The 8,858-nt window shown below is 43.9% G+C and overlaps 1 protein-coding gene across 1 annotated transcript in view; it reads left to right on the top strand.

The window, feature by feature from the left end:
* Positions 1-4,229: 4,229 nt before the first annotated feature.
* Positions 4,230-8,858, top strand: part of CMKLR2 (chemerin chemokine-like receptor 2) — a 32,625-nt gene continuing 27,996 nt past the window's right edge. Inside the window, exon 1 of the mRNA XM_056533381.1 lies at positions 4,230-4,446. The gene's annotated coding sequence lies outside the window, so the exon portion shown is untranslated. The remainder of the gene's footprint in view (positions 4,447-8,858) is intronic.

Raw genomic sequence — 8,858 nt, 5'->3', positions numbered from 1 at the left:
GAATCTCTAAGAGGTTCCCTAGGGGCACTGAATTTGCATGATGATTAATCTGATTCGTTCACCTCGGTTAGTATTTTTGCAGAGCTTGAGCGCAGTCCCCTGACTAGGGGATGGTGCTCAGCCGTCACGTGTGAGGGTCAGGGCGAGTGTGGTGGCTTCTTCTGACCGACGGATTCTACTACTGACCTTGCCATGGACTGTTAAATGCTTAGGAACAGTATTGTTGAGAACGTGGTCTATTGCATCTTCTTAGCCCCTACAGGGTTATACACTCCCGGGAGGGGGGGGGGGGGGGGGTCGGGAGACTGCAATTCTTAGTCTGGATATCACTTGTACTGACTACGTTCTGCTGCCTTATACTTTTGTTATATTTTCCCTTCATTTATTTTGTACTTTTGTTGTATTTTGTTTATTGAAAAGGGTTTAATAAAAAATAAATGAATAAGTAAAGTGCAATTAAAAATAAAAATAAAATAGCATTTAAAGACTGGGAATGCACATGTTCTCAAGCATGAAGTAGGTACCCATAAAACATTGCAGTAGAAGCGTTTCTTGACACCGGTCCTCCTTTTTCAGGCAATAACTTGGGCCTCAAGTAGCACAGTTGCGCCAAAAGATGCGACAAACCGAAGAGTTGCACATCAAAAATTCCTGACCACTGCATGATGTCAACTGCAAACACCACTTGGTATTTTCTTTTTGAAAAATCTTCTTAAAGGTATTATCCACCATAAGATGATTTTAGCACCTACCTGCCAGGCAGTAATGAACATGCTTAGGAAGGATCTGCACTTGTCTTTGGGTTAAATGGCTGTGTTGTGAGATTACCATAAAGCCGTGGCTTTCTTTTTGTGCTCAGTATTTCCTGTTGAAGTTTTCTTTTTTACTACAAATCCCAGAATTCCACTCTCCTACCTCCCACACATCAGCCACCCCACCCATTGAACAACAAACAAGCTAGATTCAATGAAAAAGGTCAGTGCTTTCTAATGAGGGTGCATCCAGCTGTTGCTAACTCCCTGTGGCCCCTGCACCCATTGAAGCAGAACAGGCTCCCTGTCATCACCTGACTAGTGATGTCAGGTCTCGGCCGCACTGCATCCTGGGAAGTACCCGAGACAGGAGTAATTTCATATGCTATTAAAAATGAACATCCAGAGCAAAGATCACATAAGAATACGAGACCAGCCGTTAAAGACAGGTACAGACACTATATCATGTACTACACTAACTTTACAGCCCCGCATTAAGTCAGGAATGAAAAGTCTCTAAACAGTCTCTAAACCTTTGTCAATCTCCAAGGAAAGCAGTTGTTATGCTTAGAGACTGTTCTGCTATTGAAGCTTGCAGAAATTTTTCAGTAAAAGTTAATCCTGTTTGAGAAAACTCTCCGGTTGTGGACAATCAATTATTATATACCTCCCTATCGCTCTTGGGAAGGGTGGCGGTAGGACAAGCGTTACTGAGGTGCCCTCATCCTGGCGTCACGAATAGCAAGGGTTAACAAATACCCTTTAATTACCGCACAGCTACACTCCCCATACCCTACATCCCCCAGGCTATTTTTGGGCTGGGAAGTGGTAGATGAGGTTCAACACTGATAAATGTAAGGTAATGCACATGGGGAGGAAAAATCCGGCCTGGGATTATGTATTAAATGGGAGCACACTAGGGACAACAGATGTGGAAAAGGACTTGGGAGTCTTAGTTAACAGTAAATTTAGCTGTAGTGACCAGTGTCGGGCAGCTGCTGCCAAGGCTAATAAAATCATAGGGTGCATCAATAGGGGCATAGATGCGGAGTGACCGCGCATTATTTACCGGGTGCAGGGCGTACAGGTACGCCCTGCGTCCTTAAGAGGTTAATGTTAATAAAATGGTTAACAAGGGCTTGTGGGGCAGTGCTTTTTGGAATAAAAGTTTTATTCAATGTGTTGTTTTTTTAATTTTTTATTTACTTTACAGGTTTAGTAGTGGAAGCCGTCTTATAGACGGACCATTACTTATCCGGGGCTTAGCGTTAACCACAAAAACAGCTAGCGCTAAGCCCCAATTATTACACCGGTACCCACCGCCACAGGGGTGCCGGGAAGAGCAGGTACCAACAGACCCAAATCAAAAATGGCACTCCTGGGCCTAGGTGGTAACAGGCTGGCTTTATTTAGGCTGAGGAGGGCCTGTAACAATGGTCCTAGCCAACCCTGGTAATATCAGGCTGTTGCTGCTTGGTTGGTAGCTGGCTGAGAATAAGAATAGGGGGGACCCTATGCATTTTTTTTTTATATTTAATTATTTATTTTAAAAAAACGTGTGGGGTTTGCCATATTTTTGTTCTCAGATACCAACCAAGCAGCAACAACCCGACATTACCAGGATGGGCGAGGACGATTGTTACTGGTCCTCCCCAGCCTAAATAACACCAGCCTGTTACCACCTAGGCCCATGTGCGCTATTTTTGACGCTCCGGGCCTGTTGGTACTGGGGTAATAATTGGGGGTTAGCGCTAGCTGTTTTTGAGGCTAATGCTAAGCCCTGGCTTAATAATGGACTCTGTCTATTAATATTAAACAAAAAAGCACTGGTCATTGTATGCCACCAAATTTGAATTAGTCCTCTATATACACGGATCTGAAATTGGAAAAAAAAATGGGTTCGTACATTTAGGGGGGAAAAAGTGGTTAAAAAATGTAATAAACACACATAGATATATCGCACATTTTTTCCCCCAGCTGTGACTTGAGGTGGGATTACAAAGTACTGTTCTGAAGTCATTTATTGGTGTGCTAAATAAATGGTATTCAAAAGTGATTTACTGGTTTTTGCTTATGTGGGCAAATTTATCAAACCCCTGTGATAGTATGATAAATATGTCGCACAAAAGTTGCCCAAAACCAATGCCAAAAAAACTTACAAAAAAAAGAGACATATAGCAGAACATATTTTGCTCATGGCAGATAAAAAGGAATAGGTTCCTTGTGTGTACCAGATCATGGAATAAGATAAATTTCAAAGAGAAAGCAGAATCCTGTAACAAAATGTAGAATGGCCAAACTGAAGTGAAATGACTGAATGGATAGGGTATATAACCAGAAGCAACCAAAGTGCAGTATGATAATGTAATCATAAAGGGCCTAAGTAGGCATAATACACAAGGAGACACAATAATACTAGAGATGAGCGAATTTACAGTAAATTCGATTCGTCACAAACTACTCGGCTCGGCAGTTGATGACTTATCCTGCATAAATTAGTTCAGCTTTCAGGTGCTCCGGTGGGCTAGAAAAGGTGGATACAGGATAGAGTCTCCTAGGACTGTATCCCCCTTTTCCAGTCCACGGGAGCACCTGAAATCTGAACTAATTTATGCAGGATAAGTCATCAACTGCCAAGCCGAGAAGTTTGTGACTAGAGTACAGTAAATTCGATTCACCACAAACTTCTCGGCTCGGCAGTTGATGACTTATCCTGCATAAATTAGTTCAGCTTTCAGGTACTCCCGTGGGCTGGAAAAGGTGGATACAGTCTTAGGAAAGAGTCTCCTAGGACTGTATCCACCTTTTCCAGCCCACGGGAGCACCTGAAAGCTGAACTAATTTATGCAGGATAAGTCATCAACTGCCGAGCCGAGAAGTTTGTGACGAATCGAATTTACTGTAAGTTCGCTCCTCTTTATTTGTGAAGAATCAAATTTACTGTAAATTCGCTCATCTCTAAATAATACCATACATGTTTTCCTGCAAAAGCAGCTTCTTTCAGAGGCTTAGGAATGGAAATCTAGTAATGGAAAGACTGATATATTTCTTTTTTATATTCACTTCTGATATCTCGCTTTTTTTATATTCACTTCTGATATCTCTTTTTTTATATTCACTTCTGATATCTCTCTTTTTTTATATTCACTTCTGATATCTCTTTTTTTTATATTCACTTCTGATATCTCTCTTTTTTTATATTCACTTCTGATATCTCTCTTTTTTTATATTCACTTCTGATATCTCTTTTTTTATATTCACTTCTGATATCTCTTTTTTTATATTCACTTCTGATATCTCTCTTTTTTTATATTCACTTCTGATATGTCTCTTTTATATTCATTTCTGAGTGTGGTTACATGTGTAAATCCTGCCATAACTCAGTCCTACATTCAGTGTGTGCAGCCATGAACATTCTCTGCTGTGGAGGGAGAGGCAGACCACAGTTAGTCCCTTTCAAAGGGTCTGTGTGTTCCAGCTGCCCTTTCTGACTTATACATTCATTTAGCTCATCTGCACCTCGGTCATTGTTTGTTCAGACGCAAACTGTCGCAGCCTCAACATATAAGAGCGGTGTTCCTCCCATGGAGGCAGGGCATGCTGTCCTTACAGGATAAAATGAATCACAGTTCTTCTCTCTACCAAACAGCTGCAGATAAATTCATTTCATGTGTTGACTTCAGCAACCACTGAGGTGAGTCTATTTCTTCCAATTTTTATTAGACATATACAACATATTAGTACCAAAAGCAGTGTAAATGATTACATGGGGAGATTTTCCGTCTTTATGAGAACTTATCACTGGGTATTCATTGATGTAAGTTGTGTGCAGCCTAGTATAGACACAAATCAGTGCTCTGAGGAACAGACAAATGTCTCTTTATCAACAGGGACTGGATGTTTTTGGAAGAAAATACCTGGAACGGAACGTCATGGATTCTGTTTGTTAAAATGCATATTCTTTCTCATTAGAAAAAAAAAACATGTAGATTTAGTTGAATATTTTTTGGAAAAGTTTACTACTGTTTTATTTTTAGAAAGCAAAGCTTTATTTCTTATTTATGGAGGGTCAGTTGTCGTTTCACTACAGGCAAGCCCTAAAAGGGGTTATTCAGGATTAGAAAAATATACAGTGGTCCCTCAACATACGATGGTAATCCGTTCCAAATGGCTTGTTGAAACCATTGTATGTTGATTGATCCGTGCAATGTAAAGTATGACAGTGGTCTACAACCTGCAGACCTCCAGATGTTGCAAAACTACAACACTCAGCATGCCCGGACAGCCAACGGCTGTCCGGGCATGCTGGGAGTTGTAGTTTTGCAACATCTGGAGGTCCGCAGGATGAAGACCACTGGTATTGGAGGTTATACTCACGTGTCCCCTCCGCTCCGGACCATCACCGCTTGTCACCGCTGCCCTGGATGTCGCCTTCCATCGCTGTTGCCGTGTCCCCGGGGTGTCCCCGACGCTCCGGCAAGGCCTCTGCTTCCCCGGCATCCTCGCTCTCCGTCGCCGCCATCACGCCGCTACGCACTCCACTCCTATTGGATGACGGGACGGCGTGCACAACGACGTGATGACGACGATGGAGAGCGCCAACGATGCAGGGGAATCCCGAAGAGGACGCACCGGAGCCCCGAGGACAGGTAAGTGATCATCAGCGGACCACACGGGGCATCGTAAACGTCTATCCGGTGGCAGCTGAAGCAGTCTGAGCTGCCGGATAGCCATTTATGCGATTGCCCTGACATACAAAAGCATCGTATGTTGATGCTGCCTTCAACATGCGATGGCCTCTGAGAGGCCATCGTATGTTGAAATGATCGTATGTCGGGGCCATCGTAGGTCGGGGGGGTCACTGTAGGTGCTTTCTTCTAGAAACAGCACCACTCTTGTCCTCAGGTATTGCAGCTTAGTCCCATCAAAATAAATGGAGCCTAGTTGTAATATCACACACAACTTAAGACAGGGGTAGCGCTTTGGAAGAAAGCAGCTGTGTTTTTTTTAGTCCGAAAAACCCCTTTAATATGGTAGATGCACCACAGAGATCCAGCAGACTGCTGTGGGGGAGGCCACAGGGGGATATATGTCTCCCGTAAAGCAGGTGCTTTTTAGGACAAATGTTTTTAATAACAGCCATCATGTTAACTGGCCTTTCAGGTACGTTATGGATCTAACTCTGATCTCTTAAAGAATGACTTACAATAACAGCATACATTAAGGAGACCTATCAATGCAGAAGGCCTGTGCTGAATTACTTGAATTTTATTTTGGTAGTATAAGGAGGTTACAGGGAGTAGATTTATAAGTTAAAGGAGATGTGTGTGTTAATAAAGAGTACCTGTCATCAAACCATATTTTCTAAACTAAAATATTCACTAACTACTCCCAACACCCCCCCTGCCCTAAAAAAAAATGTAACTTTAAAAAGCTGTGTATCATACCTTTCCCTTGCTCACATAGTGTGAGCTCCCGGCAGGAGAAAGTGAGCAGTCTCCAGCAGGGGCGACATCATTGAAGCCTGCGAGAGCTGTGCCTTGCCATACCCGCAGAGGTCGTGCGGTGAAGAGTACCCCCATAATCTGAAGAGAGTATATAAAAACCACCCCTTTCAATAGGACCCTCAGGTAATCAGAGTCTGGTACAATAATCTAACTATGTACAAGAGCAGAATAGCGTCCAAATAAATGCACAGCAGTGCACCCACGCCCAGGGGGGCAGACTTAGAGGCACCGGACCAGGTTGCAGGCAGGGTGGCGAGACGGGTATGGAGGTAGAAAGACAAATGAAAAAGAACAGGGAGAGTGGGGGGGCATGGTGGTGGTCAACATTTGGGCATGGGGTTATGGCACTGGCTAGGGAAGGAGAGAAAGGGGGGGGGGAGAGGAAATGGACCTCACACAGCAGCAGTCATTGGGTGTCATCAGGAAATGTCCACGTGTCCAGGGATCTGAAGGGGGAAGGAAACCAGGGATCCAGGAGGGGTAAGGGAGTAGGGAGCTAAGGCCAGGGAACAGAGTACCAATAGAAGGGGGGTACTCCAGAGGGCAATCACAGTACCTGACCCTCAGAAAGTATGGTCCTCCAGCAGGAACAGCTATGCAGTCATCCCAGGTCCAGGAAAAGGAGGACCAACAGAAGGAACTGTCACATGCAGGGGATTGGCCATACAGCTAATCCGGATCAACAGGAGACCGGTGGATTCACGGTGAACTCGGGAGACACCACTGTAGAAGTATGTCTCTGCCTATGGATGGCCCAGCGGCACATTCATTATTGGGCCCTCCGTCTCCGATTCAGCCAGTCATTGGTCTCATGCGGCGTATTAAAGAAGAGGGCTTTGTCTCCGTCCACAACTTACAAGCTGGCCGGGAATGCCATAGAGTAGGGAACTTCTTTCTCCCGCAGCCGAGCTTTAACAGAGCCGAGCTAGGAGTGGACGTGGCGGTGCCCCAGGGATCGACGGCCTAGATGGCACTCGGTGTGTTCGCTTTACGGCGAATACTGTGGAATAGGGCATCTCGGGGAACAAGTCCTTGATCCACTCCTCCACAAAAGCCCCAAGATTCTGGCCTCCACTCGCTCAAGTCTATGACCCTTATGTTGTTACTACGCAGTCTGTTTTCTAGATCGTCATTTTTCTGGCGGGCAAGTTCCAGTTGCTCTTGCATTGTAGTCAGCTCCGGGTGATAAAAATGCAGGTTCTGAGCGGGAGCTCCTACAGCATGCTACCGCTCATCTTAACTGCCAAGCCACGCCCCCAGTTTGCTTTGAATGTTATTTAAAAATTCACATATGATCTCATAATACTGCTCATTCCCTGCTGATGCATTACTTAATGTGTTTTATAATTTATTGAAAGTGTAGTATGCACCAGGTTTGTAGAACTACAATGTGGCATAAGAGTTATTAGACTGACTGCAGAGTTAGGATTTGCGTGCAATACAGACACGTGTGTGCCTCCATATTATGGGCACAGGTCCTGATCTGAGCGCAGGTCTCCTGAACTGATGGCAGCATAGATCACTTCAGTTCCAGTTTCTAGGCCCATGATTGGGCCAAGACTTGCCAAGCTTTCCTTGTATGTCCACCATATTTATATTGGGCAGACTGGGTGGACCATGTGGTCTTTTTCTGCCATCAATCTTTTATGTTTCTTTGTTTCCAAATTTGCTTTTTATTTCTCTGTCTGTCAGAACTATAATTAGAAAGATAGGAGAATGTAAGTATATGTTATAGAGACTCTGCGTCTGCCTATAATGATAATATGGTACTTGTACCTGGAAGGGGTGAGGATAAAATAGCCTGTATAGAGGAATAAGCAGTGGATATGAAACAAATTCCCATCTTGAAAAAAATGAGTTTTAGGATGCATTCACACGCTCTTAGTTTTTGCGGGTTTTCCGCTGCATATTTGAAAGGGGTGGGCTCTTCTCGGCTGTCCATAGCAGATTTTCCGTGTCAGAATTTATGCTGCGGAAAATCCGCCGCAGTCCCTACTGACTTCAATAGGGCTTGAGGCGGATTTTCCACAGCGTAAATTCCTCCGTGGAAAATCTGCTGCGGACAGCCGAGAAGAGACCGCCCCTTTCAAATATGCAGCGGAAAACTCGCAAAAACAAAGAGCGTGTGAACGCACCCTATGGGATTATCCTCAGTCTATCAATACTACCACCAGTAGCAACATGTCTACAGAAGGCATGATTCGGACTTCATCTTCTGGGAGTCTGACAGATGAATCTGGGTTTATTTCTACCTGAATAAACAGTGCAACATGTGGAGTTTAGTACAGAGATTATTGTGCTGAACAGTGGGGTTGTCTTTCATGTTTAGGCTAAGCCTAAACAGCTTGTAGAAGGTTTTTTCTCCACTTTAGCATGATAATGTCCTTGTCCACAAAGCAACATCCATAAAAATGGTTTGCTATATTTGGTGTTCCAGCATGGAGAGAGCACTGACCTCACCCTCCCATGGATGCTTAGGTGGTGGAATGGATGTGAATTGTCTCTTTAGAGCTTTGACAATTTAGTGAAAACCTTTCCAGAAGTGTTTCTATTGTAGGAGAATGTAGGGCATTAATATTCTGAAATAGGATGCTAAGAA

This window comes from Hyla sarda, chromosome 8, assembly GCF_029499605.1.
Source record: "Hyla sarda isolate aHylSar1 chromosome 8, aHylSar1.hap1, whole genome shotgun sequence".
NCBI lineage: Eukaryota > Metazoa > Chordata > Amphibia > Anura > Hylidae > Hyla > Hyla sarda.
Note: the sequence above shows the minus strand (reverse complement) of the source record. Positions and strands in the feature narration are given on the sequence as shown.